Genomic DNA, 13,664 nt, shown 5'->3' with positions numbered 1-13,664 from the left:
ATGGAATCCCTGGCAGCCATTTTGTTTTCACGGGTAGTTAGTAATGCGCATGTGTGTAACTGAAGCAGACAACAAAGCAAATCTTTTTACCCCCATTGAAAAATGGTTATGTCGAAAGCCGTTCTTGGTCTTCGTGGTTGGGTGTGTTTTATTCAGAAAGCTGTTCTTAACAGGGGAGGTAAGAGGTGTTTATTCCGAAAGCCGTTCTTAACATGAAAGGTTGGGAGTGTTTGCAAAAAAAAAACTAATTGTTAAAAATATTAATCGTCTTGAAAGGCAGTAAAAATCTGTAAGAAATTAAAAAGAAGTATTTTATTTTCCCAGCCTATAAATAAATATATTAATTCCGATTTCCGTAAAATAGGTTTAAATATATTTACAACCATTCAGGTAATCGCATATATTAATACAAAAACATGATGACAAAAGTTGTTATTTTTAATGACTTGGTGCCATCAGCTAGAATTGAAACCAAGACATTTACATCCCAGCCGCGTTCTCTACAGAGGTTGTTATCAATAAAAAGCTGAAAAATTTTAAATATTAACACATTTGAAGACATTAATTTCATGCGAGCATGCGCAATAAGGAGTAAAACATGTCAGCCAGTTGAAATGAACATTTCACATTTCAGCCTGCCGATATATGTCTATGCGCGTAATTCCTCAATATAAACAATGATTTTACTCGTTATAAACCATCCTCGGTGTATTATTACGATTTCCTGTTAATTTCAGTGTTATGTGACGAGTAGTTTAAGAGTTTACCTGTTAGATATTTACACACACATACATCTACTGTTTTATTTATATACATTATAGATAGCACTATTATTATTATTATTATTATTATTATTATTATTATTATTATTATTATTATTGGCTCACATGAAGCTTTCACGCAAGCCATTAAAGATCTGATTGGAAACCTGCGGTATTCTCTGGAAACTGAATGACAACAAGTCTCCCCAGACGTCCAGCTGCCTTCACCTCCTTCGATTGCATCTGCAAATAAATTTGCGTCATCGCAACACCCTCTTACCATTGATTTATCATTGGCATCGGCCATTGGTCTTATTGAAATTTGAGTGGCACTAAGTCTACCCGAGATCCCAGTCCTCTTTGTGCCTGTCCATCGGTGGTCTGGTCAGCGCTCACTCCTTAGTGTTTCCATCCTTCTTTGCCCTTCTCGGCTCTTTGCTATCTCTTTTTTTTGGGGGGGGGCGATGATTAGACAATGGGTGGGAATGCGTGATGGGGGTGTAAAACTTGTAGATATGCAGCTTCAGTGTTCTTCATTCCCTTTAACGTTTCTTCATTATATTGTATACTTGTATTATTCTCCACATTCAAGGGGTTTCCTTAATAGTTCAACCATTTTCATTATCGTTAGTCGTTGTATTGTACAGACATTCCTCTGATTCCAATTTCTCACAATTCTTTTGCAAAGTTTTTCAGAATTGTTCCTAGTGCTCCTACTATTATAGATATTATTTTGATTTTCTTCATCATCCAAATCCCGTTTAATACTCTGGCTAGTTCTGTGTATTTGCTCCGTTTCTCCTTTTCATTCATACTCAACCTGTGGTCAGCTGGGACAGCAAAGTCTACGATTTTACAGGATTTTTCTTTTGTGTTAATTATTACGACATCTTGTCTTCTTACTTGGATGGGTTTGTCTGTATGTATGTCCATGTCCCATAGGATTTTGTGGTTTGAATTTTCGAGTACTGTTACGGATTTATGCTCGTACCATTTGTCTACACGTTCAAAATGCAGCCGTTGGCACAATTCCTAGTGCACCTTCATCATCACTTTGTCGTACCTGTTTTTGTACTTCTTTTTGTGCCAGTTTGCTGCATTTATTTACGGTTTATCGTTTCGTCTCTTTGCCGTTATTATTATTATTATTATTATTATTGTTATTATTATTATTATTGTTGTTATCATTATTATTGTTGTTGTTGTTGTTGCTGCTGCTGTTGTTGTTGTTTTTGTTGTTATACTTATTATTATTATTATTATTATTGTTGTTATCATTATTATTGTTGTTGTTGTTGCTGCTGTTGTTGTTGTTGTTTTTGTTGTTATACTTATTATTATTATTATTATTATTATTATTATTATTGTTGTTGTTATCATTATTGTTGTTGTTGTTGTTGCTGTTGTTGTTGTTGTTTTTGTTGTTATACTTATTATTATTATTATTATTATTATTATTATTATTATTATTAACTAATATATGTATTTATAGGACTTCAGTTTTCACAGATTTCGTTTTTAACTATGGTTGTCTGGCTAAAATTTCTGTTTATTGCTCGAGGGAAGAATTACGACAAAGTTTTTTGCTAAAGTGTTAATCAATTGAATGCTACAATAAATCTGGAACCAACCACGAAATTATGAATTCAGGTTTTTTTTTCCATAGCTGCGAGTGAATTCCTAAATAATCCATAGTTTGTTTGATAAATAATGCACTTTTAAACATTTATAGCTATTCTGAATTTCAATATTTATTCAAGAAACTAAAAGCAAACGGAACCCACAAATATCTAATATATGAAGTAATCCTGTGAGATTTTAAATCTTGGACCTAAATAGTATTTTATCTGACGAATAAAGTTGTGATTCTGAGAAGTTAATATTAACACGTGACTATTTTACCATGTTATAGCCATTAGTAAAAAATATTTCACAAAAATAGAAACATAAACTCAGCTAAGGCAATGAATAATATTTATAAAAATGAGTTATCTCCCTTATAGACAGAAGGTTGTTTCTTTGAATAGGTTTATAAAATGTTTAATCATAAATAAATTAACATCTAAATAACTTCCTAACATTACTAGTGGGCCCGATTAGATAAAAGTATTTTTCTTATTTAAATACAAGTTTTTTTTTCGTTTGTCAGTCACGATATTTTTTTAAAGTAATAAGTACATTACAAAACGTGTATTATTTCGAAATATCAAAAGTCGTTAACTACTTTATGAAATAGAAACGATAGCGTTAAATAATAAACCTCCAACAAATTAAACAGATATAATAGGTAAGAATCAAGACTGAGGCCATAAGATTAACAGTCCGAAATTCTTGCCACTAATATACTTGACTTGTACTATGAATATGAAATATCTAAAAAAAAAAAAAAGAATACACTAATAAAATAATTATTGTTTTGACATCATATTTAATTTACTATAATTAATTATGTCTATGTGCCGTTTAATTATAGTTTACGTAAAAAAAAAAAAAAATAAAAACGTATTTCATTAAAACTATTAAATCAACATGTTTTTTTAAATATTCACAATAATTTCTAAATTAGCTTTTTATGAACTAAAATTATGTTTCACATAGTGCGCTTGAAAGCCAAATCACAACGCATTATTATGAAAATAAACAAATATTTTACTTGTTTGAAATTTATAACATAAATATATTTCAGACCCAAACCTATCCTCAGCATGTTTTCTTTCTTTTTTCCTTTTTTTTCTATTCTTTCTTGCCATGTAAAGTTATTCAAATTAAATCAACGTTTCTATTATCGAACTCACACACTTGACGTTAATCTCGCGTTGCCAACACAAGATTCTCTTTCTGGATCCTTTTGCTAACATTCATAAATTTCAACTTAACTAAAATTAATGAGTTAATTAAAATTGTCGAATAAAGCTTTCCTCGTGAATTTACTCATGCTGTTAAGAAACTTGCGAAACTTTTTCAAGGGACCGTGATCTTTTTATGCCAATATCTTGAACAGTAAATAACTTCTTTTCTTCCTCAACTCTCGGTCACCATTTCGCTACTAAGAGTAACCCTATTTTTTATTATTATATAGCAGAAAGTATTGACACTGAAGGGTTGATTGTAACAACTTTAGATCTTTTATCCATAAAATTGTTCTGCATCTCAATTTTTCTAAATAATAATATTTCCCCGATATATATAATTCATTAATTGTTTCTACTTTGAATTCTATATATTCTAAAATTACAAATGAGAAATAACAGCCAATCAGGGACACTACTGAGCGGTGCCATCATTATTTCTGATATAAAGGAATTATTTAGAAAATATATTTAATTATTATTGCAATCAGTCTAGAGCGTCTTCATAAGCTTTCGAATGGCAGCACGTAGAATTCTTTAGGTTTCAACCCAAACCTTAGAATAAAATTAATCGATATTAAACTTCTGTCTTTAAGTAAATGATTTTCCGAACTTTAATAGAGATGATAATTTAACAGCAGGGCCCTGGCGCTGTTAGTAGCAGCAGCGTATAAAGATATAAACAGTAGAAAATAAAAAGACACACATGGCCAGGATCGGGGGGGGGCATTGAGTGTTCGGAGGAGTGGTGATCAAGGCGTGGCCGGTGTTCACAAACCACTATTAGAGACATGTTCGAGATGGAGAGGGTTCGATATATGAACAGTTTCAATATTTCGAAAAAAATGCGTTGTTGGAAATACCAGATATAAAGGCTTTTGTAAAAAAATAATGAGTCGAGCTTATTTTTTCTTTTCTTATGTTATTTGCGATGGAGTCTAAAACATGTTGGATCCGTTAAAATCTAATAATACCCTTAAAAGGTGTACAGCGTTACAATCTGTTGGTGCGGGGTTCTGAACATATCTTGTGTTATTTGAAATTTAGCAAGCATATTGTTACGGGATATACATTTTAGTGCATATTAAGTATAATGTCGTGACCATGAAAAATGACTTCAAGTTGGACAATTTATCATGATAACACATCCATTCATATCAACGAAAAATAACTTCGAACTTCATTAGGTTTCTATTTAATGAAAGAAAAGTATACAACTTCATCATGATAAACGCAATACATATAACGCTTCGGAAGAAAAACATAAAATTTATTTTTAAAAAAATATAAAAGAAATAAGAAAATGTCCAGATTCATATGATTATATGAGCAATAAATAAAATGTCAGATTCATCAGATCGTTAATATTCATTCTTATCTATGACCTTTATTGATCCTACAAGATCATGCCGTCTGAAGACACTCCCTTCCTGACCTAAAATGCACCAAACATTGATACTATTGTTTTTTTTTCTTTTGCAAAACCCAATAACATTTTCCAAAGTCAAAAAGAAAGGCAACAATTTTTTTCTACAAAACAACAAAACAACAACAACAAAAAACACAATTAATAAATACCGCTATCTCAACTATTATATTAAAAAAGAACTTTGCCCTTGAGTCTGTATGTCTGTGAGTTCGTTCTTTATGGACTCCAAAACGGCTGGGTAGATTTTCATTAAACTTCAAACCGATATACTTATGTGTCTGGTTGTATTCTTAGATATGTTTTGTCCGGGAATGTCTTCGATAAGTATCGGTAATCGCATGAATCCGATTAAAGGGGGAACTGGCGATTTTGACCAAAGTAAACACCTTACACAGCCTAACAATACAGATGAATTTGAGAAGTTTGGTACTAGTGCGCTTATTGATCCGTGCTGAAATAATAACATTAATATTTAAAAATCCGTTCTTAACATGGGGAGGGGAGGGTGTTTTGTAACTATTCTATACTTTAACCTTACAATTGAATAAAAAAACATATAATAAAACTTTAATTAACCTTGTAAATACGATTAAAAATAGCGCGGATCAGTAAGTGCACGAGCACCAGAAGTTTTATTACCACACCAGCAGACAGCAAGTTCTTTAATGCGACAGAGTAAAATGAAAGTTTCTATTTAAAGCACAATTGAACCATGATACTTGACCTTTTCATCTTAAACTTTAATTCAAGCCATTATTACCGCACAACCAGTAAGACGATGCATATAAAATCAACAGTAAATTCTTTTATATGAAAAGGGCGTGTTCGAAATGAACATTCCTGTTTACAGCACAATTGGCCCATCATACTTGACTTTTACATTTTAAATTTTAATTCAAATTATTATATATAGAAATAAGTTTATAAGCATCAACAATAGCATCTCTACGGTGCAATATAGATTACAATTTATTGTGGAATAATTTTCTTCGAAAGGAGTGTGAAGCTTCATACACGTGCATTGCAATCTGTTCCCAATTAGAGCAAATAATCGATTTTATTACAAAATGGATGATTTTATTGATTTCGATGACAATAAAAATATGGGAGTGTGAAACATCCATTGATCATCATTCGCTCCCGCGCAACGTCGAGTCACTTGCTAGCTTACGATATAGAGAACTTACGGCATTATTTTTTTTAATGCTGTATTCAGCATAAAATAAACGGAAACATGTTGATATGACGTGCAAGCAACAAAACAAATAAAACTTTCCATCCGGCAGTAAAATAGTTATGGGAAAGTAGAGATTTTTTTTTTGTTCAAGAGAATGTACAAATAAATTTTTTGTCAACCGATGTTAACAAAATAAACAGAAAAAATACTCCCATTATTAATTAATTTATAAATTAATTATGCAGAAAAAAGAAATAGATGCATTGAGACTAAATCTGCCTTCAAGACTTAGCACCCACTGCAAAAGAGTAATAAAAAATGCAAGAGAGCTATGTGCTCAGTTCGTTACATCCAAAGTAGTTGAGCAGCGGCTTGGTTCCCACCAGTTTTGGCAAATAGAAAACAGGATCCTGAACAGAAGCGTGCGTTCTATCCCAACCATTATCAAAGGACCTGAGGTCATCTCGTCAGCATCAGATAAGGCCAAACTATTTGCCAAGAACTTTGCAGTTAATTCTACCCTATGCGACAAAGGCCATCAACTCCCTGTATTTCCTCCTATAACGGACAACACCCTCTGCAACATACAAATATCAGTGCGTGATGTCGTCAAGCTAATCGAGAACCTTGATACCAGTAAAGCAACTGGACCTGACGTTATTCCAATCATTGTGCTGCAAAAGCTTCAACTAGAACTTGCCCCCATACTTACAAAACTGTTTAAGCGTTGCCTTAAAGAGAAGTGCTATCCAACACCCTGGAAAACCTCATCAGTATGCCTTGTATTTAGGAATTCAGGTGATAAGTCATCTCCTTATCAGTACAGACCAATAAGTCTCCTGTGTGTCATGAGTAAACTGCTAGAATCCATATTAAATAGAGAAGTAGTCAACCACCTCAGCAGAAGTAACCTTCTTAGTGACATGGTTTCCGTTCTGCCAGATCTACAGCAGATGTGCTAACGGTTATAGGACTAGCGACTCTCTTGAATAAATGCTTCCTCTCTAGGGCAATTACTCTTGACCTGCCAAAGGCCTTCGATAAAGTATGACATAAGGGCCTACTTCACAAGATTTCCAGCAACGGTATAACTGCCGATGTTTTCTCGGTCATTAAATCATTTCTCCTCGATAGGCTCATAAGAGTAGTGGTTGATGGGCAGAAATCAAAGGCCCTCAATATTAATTCTGGAGTCCCTCAGGGGTCCATCTTAGGCCTAATTCTCTTCCTGATATACATAAATGATCTCCAAAAACACATACTTAAATCATTCGTTGGCATCTATGCTGATGACACGACCATCTATGGTAACACAGCAAAGGCCGTAAATGACAAAGTTCTCTCAGATTCTCTCTCCTCTGATCTCGATCGCGTGGTACAGTGGGGGGGAGGTGGTTGGTTACTTTTAATGCATCTAAAACCAAGCTTCTATCTTTACATCATCAACGCTCTGATTCCCATCTGGCATCAATCGAAATGGATTGCTCTCGTCTAGGGGAAGCTTCATGTTTTGATAAGCTTCTGGGCTTGACCTTTACCTCTGACCTGAAATGGAATACGTACATCAAATCAGTTGGCAACGTCGCTGGAAAAATGGGAGGATCCTTCTACCACTCCAGAAGATATCTCACCCCTGATGCAATTCTCTATCTGTATAAAAGCCAAGTACGTCCAAGGATGGAGTACTGCTGCCGCATCTGGGCAGGAGTTGCTAAAAACAGCATATCATGCCTTGACGGAGTACAAAATATGCTTTGTGGCCTAGTGGATGATGTCCTTTTCTCTTCCCTGCAACCTCTCTCCCACAGGAGAGACGTTGCGATCCTGTCTTTGTTTTATTGTTACTACCATGGCAGATGCTCGTCTGAAATCCAATATCTGGTCCCCCTTCGCCAATCTTTCACGATAACCACCCGCTTAGCTGAACCCACTGTCAAAAGTTTTTCCCACTCCTTATCTGTGCCAAAATGAAAACATAGATTCCATGAAAAAGGCTTCTTTCTTAGAAGTGCATGCTGTAGAACGCTGTCCCGATTGCCTGTTTCCCACCTGACTACAACCTGGATGTCTCCAAGTCCAATGTAAACAAATTCCTGATGAACCGCCTCCTTAAGTAAGACAGTTTATCAAATCTCACACACTAACGTACTGTACACACTATAACCCTTATCCCCGAGTGGCTTCCGGGCCTAGATAAGTTGTGACTACCTTGTAAAAATAAATAAATAAAATAAAATAAAGTGTAAATCAGCAATGTATAATTAGTCGTGGTGCGTTTCCCGCAATAGGAAGCATTTCAGTTTTTGTATACAACTACAAAACACGTAGTCGGTGTTCGTTCGTTTTTGGTTCCTTGTGAAAGATGAAGCGGCGGTGTAAATGGGGAGCAGTAAAAGGAGGAATTAAATAGAGCTAAAAGATTTTACAACTTCCCTAGATTCTTACAGGTTTTGGCAGTGAACTCTCACCAGAAAAATATAGGAATGTACGATTATCGAGCAAGGGTAGAGGTAATAGGCCTTAAGCACACCTCAGATAATGCGCTACAGTTTGTGCATATTACATTTGCATGATACTTCGAGTTTTAATCCTATTAAGGTCAAACTCAGATAGGAAAATGAATTCATTTTATTTATATAGAGAAGAAGAGATAATCTTTCTGTTCTAATTATTATTAGATTAGTTCTTGTTGTGAATATTTTTACAGTGAAAAAAACAGAGTTTCCATGGAAATAATGATAGAATAAAGGAGGCCTAGCGACGTCTATTTTGTAAGAAATTCACAGTAAAAAAAAACAGTCTCGATTAGCCTGAAAAGTACAGTCGGTACTCCATCGAAACAACTGCCGCTTAAATTTGACAGTAGTTTTTTTTATCTTCGGACATATTTAGTTTTATATTGTGTCGAAGGGAAATTATCTTCTGCCTGGCTTTCAATATTTAGAACATTTAAAATACGCTTAAATATGATATTTTAATTCATGCAGATTTCGAATTTATTATACAGTGAATGCTCTATTATTATAATGTATCTTACATAAAATCATTTCAAAATGTAAAAAACTAGGACTTAGGTTTCATCAACAGCAATCGAAACTTAAACATATCATCAGCCTTATCTGTTACCCTATGACCTAAATCCATACGTAAACATAAATTAAAAAAAAAAACGTAACAGTATATGCTTTTATTTTCAATTTTAACACGTTATAACCTACTTCTCCGCTAAAAACATATGAAATTTGTCCAAAGTTCCAAACGCTTCATATATTAAGCTTCAAGTCTGTCGTCTAAAATTCAGAGAGGAGTTTGGTAGAGTCTGCCCGCACTCATAGATACGGTTACTTATATATATATATATATATATATATATATATATATATATGTGTGTGTGTGTGTATGTGTGTGTGTGTATAAGGAATCAATAATAAGATGGTCAACATCATAAATTTTGGAATATAGTTTTTTGTCATGTATTCACTATATTGCTCTGTAATTCCATCGAACTTCTAAAAAAAAGGATTGGTACATATTATAAGAAAATATATTTCTACAGATGTATATATATGCATATATATATATATATATATATATATATATATATATATATATATATATATATATAAGAGCAAATTATTAATAGAGCATGCTAAAAACACTTTGAAAAAAGAGTTAAAAACATATTTAATCTGAAAAGGAAACACTAGATAAATGGACAGTCCTTAATCCGCGGAGTTTCAAAGAAATATTTTCCTTCTCATCAGAGAGTATGAATTAGCAAAATGCCTGATCGGATTTTCCATGCAAAAGTATTAGATGAAACTGCAAGTAAGTCAAAGATCTTACTTGATAAATAAAAAATGAAGCATAGAGAATATGGTGATAAAAAAGTTGATTTCACGTGATAAAACGTTGCTCTCCCCCATCATTATATATAGCCCCGATCCTCCGACTCTCTCGTCAATGAACATCCCTCTTAAAGAAGCCCGCATAAATCGGGCGAAACGTTGAGTATCCAGGACCTTCCACCTCCATTTTATTTCATATATATATATATATATATATATATATATATATATATATATATATATATATATACTAGCGGGCATGCCCGTCGTTGCCAAGGATTGAATGATGCCCAACGATTATTTCACACCTATATTTTTATTATCATAAAAATCTGTACAATCGCTCGGGAGGAAACTTCACATGCCTTACCTATGATAGATAACGGTTTCGAGTATCAGTAATTTCTCGGAGATATTCTGGGACAAAAATTAACTAAGATCAGTCCCAGACAAAGTTCTGTAAATTTTAAAGAAAATCTGTTCAGCCGTTTTGGAGTCTATAAAGAAATAAACTCTCACACACACAGACAAAATTGCGTTTATATAATTGTAGAGAATATATATATATATATATATATATATATATATATATATATATATATATATATATATATATATATATAAGTACATATTCAATACAGTCTTATGATAGGATACAGCCAGTCATTGGTTATCCTGACACACAGCAGCTATGATAAATATTGGAGAAGTTGGGTTATATTTGTTCAACTTTATTTTATGAAAAGAGAACAAACAGAAGGTAAAATATGAAAATATCAGCATCACTGATTTTCGTGAAGTTTATATAATTGCTAATTTATACGAATTAATAAACATTTCTCAAAATTTGTTTTCTTTCGAGTATTTTAATTGTTTCGATCTTCTTTGTGCAATGATGTGAGAAAGAAACTCGTGGTAATGTTTATAAGCTTGACCTTCACTCCTTATCTGCAATGGAACACGTACATCAACTCTGTTGCCAAGGTCACTGGAAAGATGGTGGGATCCTTCTACCGCGCCAGAAGATATATCACTACTGATGCAGTTCTCTATCTGTATAAAAGCCAAGTACGTCCAAGGACGGAATACTGCTGCCATATCTGGACAGGAGCTGCTAAAAACAGCCTATCCTACCTTGATAGAATACAAAATAAACTTTGTGACTTAGTGGGTGATGCCCGTTTCTTTTCCCTGCAACCTCTCTCCCACATAAGAGACGTTGCAAGCCTATCTTTGTTTTATCATTATTTCCATGGCAGGTGCTCGTCTTAACTGCAATCTCTGCCCCCCCTCGCCAATCTTTTACAAAAAACACGCGTCAAACTGAATCCACTGTCAAAAACTTTCCCCACTCTTTATCTATGCCTAAATCAAAACGTAGATTTATTTTACATAGGCGTCACAACTTATCCAGGCCACCCAGGGATAAGGGTTAAAGAGTTTAGAGTAGTCAAAAGGACAATATATTAATCGATAGTAATGAAAGTTCGGTAAATTTGTTAACTTAACTGGAACGGCTCATCAGAAACTTGTTCACGTTGGACTTGAAGACAACCATATTATAGACAGCTGGAAAGCAGGAAAACAGAAGACAATTCCACAGGCGTGCAGTTCTAAGAAAGAAGCTTTTATCATGGAATCTATGTTTAGGTTTAGGCACAGATAAAGAGTGGGGAAAATTATTGATAATGTTTTCAGCTAGTCGAGTGTTTCTTGTGAAAGTTTGGCGAGGGGGGACCATAGATTGAAGCTCAGTCGAACACTTTCCATGAAAATAACGATAAAGCAGCGACAGACTCGCAACATCTTTTCTGTGGGATAGAGGTTGCAGCGAAGAGAAAAGGACATCTCCCACCAGGCCACGAAGTCTATTTTGAACCCTATCAAGGCAGGGCAATTCTTTTCTAGCAGCTCCTGCCAAGATGTGGCAACAGTATTCCATCCTTGGATGTATCTGGCTCTTATATAGATAGAGAATTGCATCAGCAGTGAGATATCTTCTGGAGCGATAGAAGGATCCGACCATTTTTTCAGTGGCTTTGGCAACATATTTGATGTACGTATTCTATTTAAGATCAGGAGTAAAGTTCAAACCCAGAAGCCTGTCAAAACTTGAGGCCTCACTTTAATTGATGCCAGATGGGGATTAGAACGTTGATGATGCAAAGATAGAAGCTTGGCTTTAGATGCATTAAAAGTAACCAGCCACTCCTTTCCCCATTGTATAACGTGATCAAGATCAGAGGAGAGAGAATCGGAGAGAACTTGGTCGTTTACTGTCTTAGATGTGCTATCATAGATGGTAGTGTCGTCAGCAAAAATGTCTACGAATGATGTAAGGATGTGATTTGGAAGATCATTTATGTAGATCAGGAATAGTTGGGCCCAGAATGGACCCCTGGGGGACTCCAGCATTTATACTGTGAGCTTCTGATTTTTGCCCATCAACTACTACTCTTATGAACCTATCTAAAAGAAATGATTTAATAATTGAGAAGACATTTCCAACTATACCATAGCTGAAGATATTGTGAAGTAAACCTTTATGCCATACCGTATCAAAGGCCTTTGATATGGCAAGAGAAATTGTCCTAGAAAGGTTGCCTCTGTCGAGAGATTCGCTAATTCTATGAGGTATAACTGTAAGCACATCTGCTGTAGATCTAGCAAAACGGAAACCATATTGTGTGTCACTAAGAAGGTTATTTTTGCTGAGATGGTTGATTACTTCTCTATTTAACACATATTCCAGCAACTTACTCATGACGCACAGGAGACTTATCGGCCTGTACTGGGAGAGGGATGAACGATCACCTGAATTCTTAAATACAGGGCATACTGATGAGATTTTCCAGAGTGATGAGAAGCAATTCTCCTTAAGACAATATTTAAACAGTTTTGTAAGTATGGGTGCTATTTCTGGTTGAAGTTTTTTTAGTACTATAATTGGAATACCGTCAGGGCCGGTTGCTTTACTGGAATCAAGGTTTTTGATTAGCTTGACAACATCACGTACAGATATTTTTATATCACATAGTGTGTTTTCTGATACAGGAGGAAATATTGGGGGTTGGCAGCTTTGGTCGCAAAGGGTAGAATTGGCTGGAAAGTTCTTGGCAAAGAGTTTGGCTTTGTCTAATGCTGACTTAGGTCCATTGATGATAGTTGGGATAGAGCACACGCTTCTGTTCAGGATTCTGTTTGCTATTTGCCAAAACTGGTGGGAACCAAGCCGCTGCTCAACTACTTTGGACTTGACGGACTGAGCATACAACTCTCTTGTGTTCTTTATTACTTTCTTACAATGGTTGCTGACAGTCCTGAAAGCGGCTTTAATTTCCATACATCTATTACGTTGGAAGCAGTGGAAAAAGTGATTTCTGTGCGCAATAGCAGCAGCACATTCTGGATAAAACCATGGCTGGCTGTTAGGTTTTTGTTGGAACTTTTTCGAGGATATGAAATTGTCTATACCTACAATTAATCATTCCGTCAGGTCTGATACTATAGACGACACATCCTTTTTAAACATGGAACGCAGAGGAAGATCCGATATAAATGTGCAGAAACTATCCCAGTCAGCCATAGTGTACCGATATA

Source organism: Euprymna scolopes, chromosome 18 (assembly GCF_053919585.1).
Source record: "Euprymna scolopes isolate OS-2025 chromosome 18, ASM5391958v1, whole genome shotgun sequence".
Lineage (NCBI taxonomy): Eukaryota > Metazoa > Mollusca > Cephalopoda > Sepiida > Sepiolidae > Euprymna > Euprymna scolopes.
This window is presented reverse-complemented; position numbering follows the sequence as displayed.